This window comes from Neophocaena asiaeorientalis, unplaced genomic scaffold, assembly GCF_003031525.2.
Source record: "Neophocaena asiaeorientalis asiaeorientalis breed wild unplaced genomic scaffold, Neophocaena_asiaeorientalis_V1.1 scaffold177, whole genome shotgun sequence".
Taxonomy (NCBI): Eukaryota; Metazoa; Chordata; class Mammalia; order Artiodactyla; family Phocoenidae; genus Neophocaena; species Neophocaena asiaeorientalis.
In genome coordinates, this window is record NW_020172779.1 from 23,543,942 (window position 1) to 23,552,358 (window position 8,417).

Sequence of the window (8,417 nt, forward strand, 5' to 3'; positions counted from 1 at the left end):
TGTGAACCTCTTCAAGTTCGCCCTGAGTCTTTTTTTTTTTTTTTTTTAAACATCTTTATTGGGGTATAATTGCTTTACAATGGTGTGTTAGTTTCTGCTTTATAACTAAGTGAATCAGCTTTACATATACATATGACCACATATGTATTCCCTATTGCGTCTCCCTCCCTCCCACTCTCCCCATCCCACCCTTCCAGGCTGTCACAAAGCACCGAGCTAATATCCCTGTGCCTTGCGGCTGCTTCCCCCCAGCTATCTACCTTACTACGTTTGTTAGTGTGTATATGTCCATGACTCTCTCTCGCCCTGTCAAAACTCACCCTTCCCCCTCCCCATATCCTCAAGTCCGTTCTCCAGTAGGTCTGCGTCTTTTCGCCCTGAGTCTTTTTGACACAAGACCCTTGCTCACTGATTTCTCCCTAGATTTCTGATATGACAAGATGCCCTAGGCTCAGCTCCCATACCCCTGGATCCTCAGGCTGGAATCTGTGTTTTTTTCAAGGAGCCCTAATCCACCTGAGTGGGAAATGGTGTTTGGAGGCCACGGGGGTCGGGTGGGTGGGGCTCTAGGGATGCTTATTGCCACCAGGCTGGACATTACTTCTAGGTCTTTTCAGAGGACAGAGCTAGAATACATAACTTTAAATGTAAAAAAAAAAAAAGAATCGTGAATTCAGTGATATTTCAAATTCAAATTTAGAGCTAGGTGGTTTTAACTTCTTTTATTTAGTTAGTTTATTATTATTTTTTAATACAGGCTGCACTCACTGCCATCTTGGCTCAAGTTACCCATGGGCCCTGATCGCACGATAGGGTCTGCTATGAAGCCGCGGAGACCAGGATCAGAAAGCACCCGGTACCTGCCCCCTGAACCCCGCAACTCAGTCCCAGGCCAGGATGGAGGCAGATTGGAAGACTCCGCCCCAGCCTCTATTCACCCACCAGAGGCCTGGTTTTACATTTGTATCTGTTTTTCCTATATTGAAAATCCTGGATCCTAATTATCTCAACACAATTACTTATCCACTTTATCATTTATATGTAATGGTTTCAGAATAACAATGTCAATATTATTAACAGTATGATTATTGAAAATAGTCTAGATTTTTTTTGCAGTTATTCTTGTTGTTGGGATATATCCCATTTGGGATATTACTCTGCTTCAAAGTAAATTGAAAAATTTTGTTTCTGTGGGGTTAAGACCCTAACTCTATACTAGTTCACTTGTTTCATTTTGGTTTTGCTTTGAAAAAGCAAATGTAACTTGAAAAACTTACATTTTTCAAATTTTGATATAATTTTGTTTTATGATTGTGTAAAACTTATATGGTTCCAAAGTCAAGTTTATAAAACGAAGTACAGTCAGAAGTCTTGCTTCTTTCCCTGTTCCCATCAACCTCGTACTGCCCTCACCCTATTGGTAGCCATTTATCAATGCTATGGTTTCTCCCTCCATTTTGAAAAATCTGAGTGAACTTCAATGAACAGCAGTTCTGTCCCAATTGCCTTGCATTTTGGCGTTTTTCCCTTCAGTGTCCTGACAATCTCTCCTCAGCAGTGTCTAGGGATGTCCCTTTCTCCTTTTAGCAGCTGCATTCGCCTCTCTTGTGAATGTGCCATCGTGTATTCAGCCAGTCTACTATGACTGGACGTCTGATACCATTAAAATTAATGCTGTAATGAGTAGCTTTATATGGCTCTTTTCATAGTTTTGCCAGTTTACTTTTAGGGTAGATGCCTAGAAGTGGACATTTGTAACCTGTTTTTGCTGTACGTTGCCCAGCTCCCTCCCACAGGGTTGTAGGATCTTGCATTCCCACTGGTGATGTTTCCTCACAGCCTTGTAAACCAAGGACGTTGTCACATATTTGGTATTTTGCCAATTCTGCCAAGCAAGAAATGGCATCGTGGTGTGGTTTCCTTTTGCATATTTCTTGGGGGTGAAGTTGAGCATCTTTTCATATGTTTAAGTGCCACTTTCACTTACCTGTTGGTCTCTTCCCTCTGATTTTAGAAGCACTAGCATATTAACCGTTTGTGACATAAGTTGCAGATTTTTAAAAACTCTGTTTTTAACACAAAATTATCACTTGTTTAAGGTTAAAAATTGCAGAAAAAAAAGCTCTTACAGTCTTTTCTGATGCAACCTGACAAGTTATAATCAATCAATCAATCAATTTGATACCAGAGAGATGGTTGTAAAGGTTAGACTTCAAAATCACCTTTAACTTATATTCTGTTAACCTGATTTCATTAACTTTCATCATTCAATTCATCCTCAACCTACTTAATGTGTACAACTTAGGATACTTAGAAATACCCTGTTCAGAGAAGAGAAATGGAAATTTCTTAGGGGGAAATACACTATAAGGCTGATAGTACATTGATTTTTAAAAATATTTGACTGCTGTGTCTTCTTTAAAGGTTTTATTGAGGTATAAATTGCACATATTTTAATTGTTCAATTTGACATAAATATATGCCTGTGAAACCATCCCTGCAGTTGAGACAGTGAATGTATCTCCAACAGCCTTAAATGCATTCCCTTCCCCATTGCTGGCAAGGGATCGACTGTCCTCTAGCCTAGTTTGCATTCTCTGTAGTCTTACATACGTGGGGTCCTAGAGGAGTTATTATTTTGGACGTGAGTGGGCCTGGCTTTTCTTTTCTTTTTCTTTTTTTTTTTGGCAGCTCGCCAGCTCCTTAGTTGTGACACGTGCACTCCTTAGCTGCAGCCGGCGGGGTTCTTAGTTGCAGCTCACGTGCTTCTTAGTTGCGGCTTGCCAGTTCCTTAGTTGCTGCATGTGAACTCTTAGTTGCAGCATGCATGTGGGATCTAGTTCCCTGACCAGGGATTGAACCCGGGCCCCCTGCATTGGGAGTGTGGAGTCTTAACCACTGCACCACCAGGGAAGTCCTGGGCCTGGCTTCTTTCACTCAGCATATTTATTTTGAGATTTATTCAGATTGCTGCATGTATCAATAGTTTGTCCCTTTTGAGTGTGGGGGGTAGCATTCCATTGTAAGAATATATCCACAACATTGTGATACATTGTAAGAATGTATCCACATTGTGATACATTTATCCACTGTGATGTATAAATTTACCTGCAATAGACACGGATTTTTTTCCAGTTTTTGGCTATTGCAGCTAAAACTGTTACAGACATTTGTGTATGTGTCTTTGTGTGGACCTGTGTTTCCCTTTCTCTAGGGTAAATATCTAGAGGGGCATGGCTGGGTGACATGAGAGATGTATGTTCAACTTTTTAAGGAACTGCCAACCTCTTCCCAAAGTGTTTTTAACCACTTTACATCCCCCAGCAGATGTGATGTTGCCTTACATACTGCTCACATTTGGTATAGTCAGTTGTTTCCCAAATCAGCCATTCTAGTGGGTGTAGAGTGGTGACTCACTGTGGTTTTAATTTGCATTGATCTAATGCTTAATGTTGTTGGATATCTAGTCTTGTGCTTATTTGCCATCTGTATATATTCTTTTTTTAAATTAATTAATTTATTTTTGGCTGCCTTGGGTCTTTGTTGCTGCATGCGGGCTTTCTCTAGCTGCGGCGGGCGGGGGCTACTCTTTCTTGCGATGCGCAGGCTTCTCATTGTGGTGGCTTCTCTTATGGAGCACGGGCACTAGGTGTGCGGGCTTCAGTAGTTGTGGCACCCAGGCTCAGTAGTTGTGGCTCATGGGCTCTAGAGCGCAGGTTCAGTAGTTGTGGCGCACGGGCTTAGTTGCTCCACGGCATGTGGGATCTTCCCAGATCAGGGCTGAAACCCGTGTCCCCTGCATTGGCAGGCGGATTCTTAACCACTGTGCCACCAGGGAAGTCCCTGTATATATTCTTTGGTGAAGTGTCTGTTCAAGTCTTTTGCCTTTTTTGTTGTTGTTGTTGGGTTGTCTTCTAATTGAGTTGTAGGGTTTCTTTATAGGATGGGGTACAAGTCTTTTTTCGGATATATGTTTTGCAAATATTTTCTCCCAGTTTATACTTTGCCTTTTCATTTCATTTAGTTTTGAGGAGCAAATGTTTTAAATTTTGACAAGGTCCTATTCACTGATTTCCTTCCTTGAAAGTTTCTGTCTTTTATGTCCTATTTAATAAATTGTCACTAAAGTGAAGGTCAGTAAGGTTTTCTATGTTTTGTTTTAGAAGTTTCTGCTTTAAATTTTCATTGATGATACATTTTGAGTTAATTTTCATATATGATGTGGGGTAAGGACTGAGATTCATTTTGTTGGTATATAGTTATTCAATAATTCCAGCACCCTTTGTTGAAAATGAAACCCTAATTTTAAATAACCTTTTATATCTTAATTTTATATGTGCTATATATAACATAAGTTGTAAACACTTCCTCCAATTTTCCATATTTCTTTTTACTTTGATTATACAGGTTTTGGTCACACAAAAATTTATTTCTATGTAGTCAAATTTATCATGTTTTCCCTTATTGTTTCTTGATTTCAAGTTGTAGTAAAATTTCCCTAACTTCCTGGTTCTAGAGGAATCCATTCATGTTTTCATCCAGTACTTGTTCTTTTACATTTAAACCTCTGTTCCATTTGGACTTTATTCTGCTCAGTGATGTGAAGAATAAGTCTAATTTTATCTTTTTTCTAAATGGCTATCTTGTTGTCCCATTACTACATACTACATTATGAGGTTGGTCTTTTCCCCTGGATTTGATTTCCCCCCCTTTTTTTTTTTTTTTTGCGGTACACGGGCCTCTCACTGTTGTGGCCTCTCCCGTTGCGGAGCACAGGCTCTGGACGCACAGGCTCAGCGGCCATGGCTCATGGGCCCAGCCGCTCCGCGGCCCGCGGGATCCTCCTGGACCGGGGCACGAACCCGTGTCCCCTGCATCGGCAGGCGGACTCTCAACCACTGCGCCACCAGGGTAGCCCCTCCCCTGGATTTGAGATGCCACCTTTCTCTCATATCAAATTTCCAGATGGGAATTGTCTCCCCAGTCAATGTGTGTTCTAACGTCTGAAAAGGCTCACAGCCTGGCTCATGGGCACAGAAGAAGACTCTGCACACAGAACAAGCCACATGGGGTACCTCGGAGCCAGGCTGCCCACACGCCTTTGTGTTACTTCCAAGGAAGCCCAGGGGCCAGTACTGATTGCCTGGCTCTTGTCTGCCAAGTCCCAGGTGAGTGGTCCAGCGGGGACTCTCCTGCTGCCACAGCTGCCCTGGCGTGGCCTGCACTGTCCTCAGCCATCAAGGCCCTGCTCTCCCCTCAGACTTGGAGTTGGCTCCAGATCCATGGAAGCTTCGGGATGGCTGTGGACCCCGCTTCTGCTCTCGGACATTGTGCTCCAGTCTCTCTGCTTCTCCTTGTGTGGAGGGCCCGTGGGTGTTGAGGGAGATTCTCTTTTCCCCCATACCCATCACCTGTGGGGCACGGGCTGTGGGATCCATGGACGAGGTCTCCCAGGACTCTGCCAAGCACGTGGAGATTGTGGCACAAGTGGTACCAGGCCAGCTACCAGCTGTTAGGGCTGCTTTTTCTGTTGTTCTCTAAGGAGCTGGCATTGTTGATTGGAAGTAGAAATGTCTGGAGCAGGAGAACATCCTCCCGATCTCTATTTCCAGTGGCACGAGGGGGAGGGAGAGGGCTTCAGGGGACCTGTGCAATCAGGGTAGCCAGGCTTCAGTAGAACAAGAAACTGAGGGGAACTTCCAGAGAAGTCATAGTACAGAGGAATTTGCTGATGTCCGTAAGCCAGAGCAGAGTGGAAGATGTGGGGCCCGAGGGGTGGCTTCTATTGTTTTCTTTATTTTTAAGGCACGAAAAGATTTACTACTTACATAATGGAGGTCTCTGAGGAGAGTGGGGAAGACCTCTCAAACAGGTCTGAGATGGTCTGAGAGAGCAAGAAAGGTCACCGGCCTAGGTCTTTACTGAGGTCAGCAGATGTGGCTGGTGGGAGGGTCCCCAAGCATAGGCGAAGGCCTGCGTGCTTTCAGTCTCCTGCTGGCATCAGAGGACAGAGCACCTGGCTCTCTTCAGCTTGTCCAGATGTGGGCACAGCATAAGGAGGATGAGGTCTCAAAGCTGTCAGCAGACATCAGACAACAGAGCCAGAGTGCTAGTCACAACTCACCCTGTTGTCTGATGACAGGGACACCATGTTTCACTCAGTTGAATCAGAGCTTGTTTAAGTAAGACTGCAGCCTGAGGCTGGTAGGGGGTACGCCTTCTTTAAGAGAAGTGAGACGAGGGCCTCGGCCATTCTCAGTAAAACCTGGGACTCCAGAGGGGATGAGGGCATCCTGGTGAAGCCTTGTACTGTGGCCTGAGCATAGGTAGAGACATCTAGTGACCTTGATTGATATTTTGGGGTATCTGTGAGGCAAGAGTTCCCTGGAGTTTTTACACCATAGGGCGCAACTCTTAGGCAATAGCACAAGAGTTTGTAAAAATGTGCAGATGGGGCCATTTGTTAGCCAGGCCATTGGGTGCTAAGAAAACTGCCCGAAGTTTGGTCAATCATGCTGACCTTCTGGTCTGGTCCTGTATCAGCATCATCCTGGTTAAGAAATGTGGAGCGGCTCCCCTCTGAACTCCATCTCCCATGATGGTTGGCGCTTCTGTTCCTATAGTTTTTGAATTCCCACTGCTGTTCACCCAGTTCATCCCAGGGGGCTCCCCAGGTAGGCAGGGTTCCAGCAGCCTGGCATTTGGAAAGGGACTGAGGACAGGTGAGGCCACCCCTCTTACAGGTGGAGTGTGCCAGAGGGCCCAGGTTTGGCTCCATCCTGTACCAAGGCAGCCTCAGCAGCCCTGCTGAGCTTGTTGGGTGCTGCTTGTATGACCCAGAGCATAATGAGTACCTGGGTATAGAGGGTCACAGGCTCAGGAGGACCCAGTTAGTGGCCAGCAACTGCAGCTCTAATGGCATATTGTATGGGGCAAAGAAGTCAGTTTCTGGCATCAGAAGCCCTTGGACAACTTAGGGCCGTCATGAGTGGTCTGGAGACTCCAGGAGGCATAGAAGGAAGGGCTGAAGCCCCTTCCATGGAGCGGTCTTGGTGGGGACACTAATGGGCATGCCTGAGGTTGCACAAATTCTAGAACATTCTGTTGGAGGGAGCCCCATTCAAGATGGGCCCATTTGCAAGTACTAGGATAAATGGGCTTAAGTAAAATTTGTAAATGAGGGACATGTTGCCTCCAGAACTCCCAGAAGACCTGAGAGATGTTGGTGAGAAGGTCAGTGGCTATTTCTTGACAGTATCAGGGATGGATCCGCCCTTGGTTAACCAATCATTTCCAGGAACTGAGCAGAGGTGGCAGGACCTTGCACTGTGTTCCTTTCTGGTGAGGCCCTTTGTGTTTCTACGTCCTGAGTGAATGACAAATGAATGGATGCCACATGGCTCTCCTTGGAGGAGAATGTCATCAATGTAATGTCACACCTGTGCTCCTGAAGAAAGGTGCACGCAGCTGATACCTCATCTGCCAAGGTACCCATGAGGATCCCAGAAAAGGTGTACTGTGTCCTTTCAGAGGTGAAGGTAAACTGTGGCTGAGGGACTACTGAAATAGGCCCAGAACAGAACATATTAGCCAAATCGATAATAGCAAAATACTTAGCAGTTGCTGATTGGATGAAGTAATTTCAACTGGGTCCCATGTTTCAAGCCACTTTGTATTACTCGTTGGGTCGGAGCATCCGTGCTCACTATGGAATACTCTAGGGCAGTGGGTGCCAGGATTATGACCAATTTAGGCAAGGCAGTACTTCGGATGGTTAGGGCGAGACATACCTATTTGTCCTCTATTTTGTATTCACTGACTGTTATGATTGTAGGGGCCCTTGTATAAACTTGGTGGGATCCCCAGGTATAACTGAAAATTGACACCCAGTATCAAGTCCATGAAGGTCTGCCAACTGGTGCGTTTCAGCAGGTGTAAATTCAGCATCCATGTCGTAAAGACGCAAAAGCCTTTTCTCTTTTTGTTATGTAAGTTCTTTTAGTAAATTCTGAATGTCAAGTTGGGTCAAATTGTGAATTTCTTTGTCCACAATTTCTCTTTTGGGGGTGTGTGTGGTCTGGATATACGTCAAGGGGGTCCTCTCTATTGCACTCACATTGGTAAATTTCTTCCTCCAGGGAGGCTTCAGTCAGTATCATCAGGTCAGGTGCTTCCCCATGGCAATGGCTGCTTGATATGGGTGAAGGACCCTAGGCTTAATTTGGATTTGAATTAATCCCTTGGCTGTGCCGGGAGTGTTTTCTCTAGAACCCTGAGCATGAGGGTTTTCACTGTGACGCAGATGCTGGCTGAAGCAGCAGCAGTGGCAGCATTTAAGTGTCCTGGCAAGCTTCTGCCCTGGAGTGTGGACCTCAGCCTCACCTATGCTTTTCCACGAGTCACCACCCAATGGATTT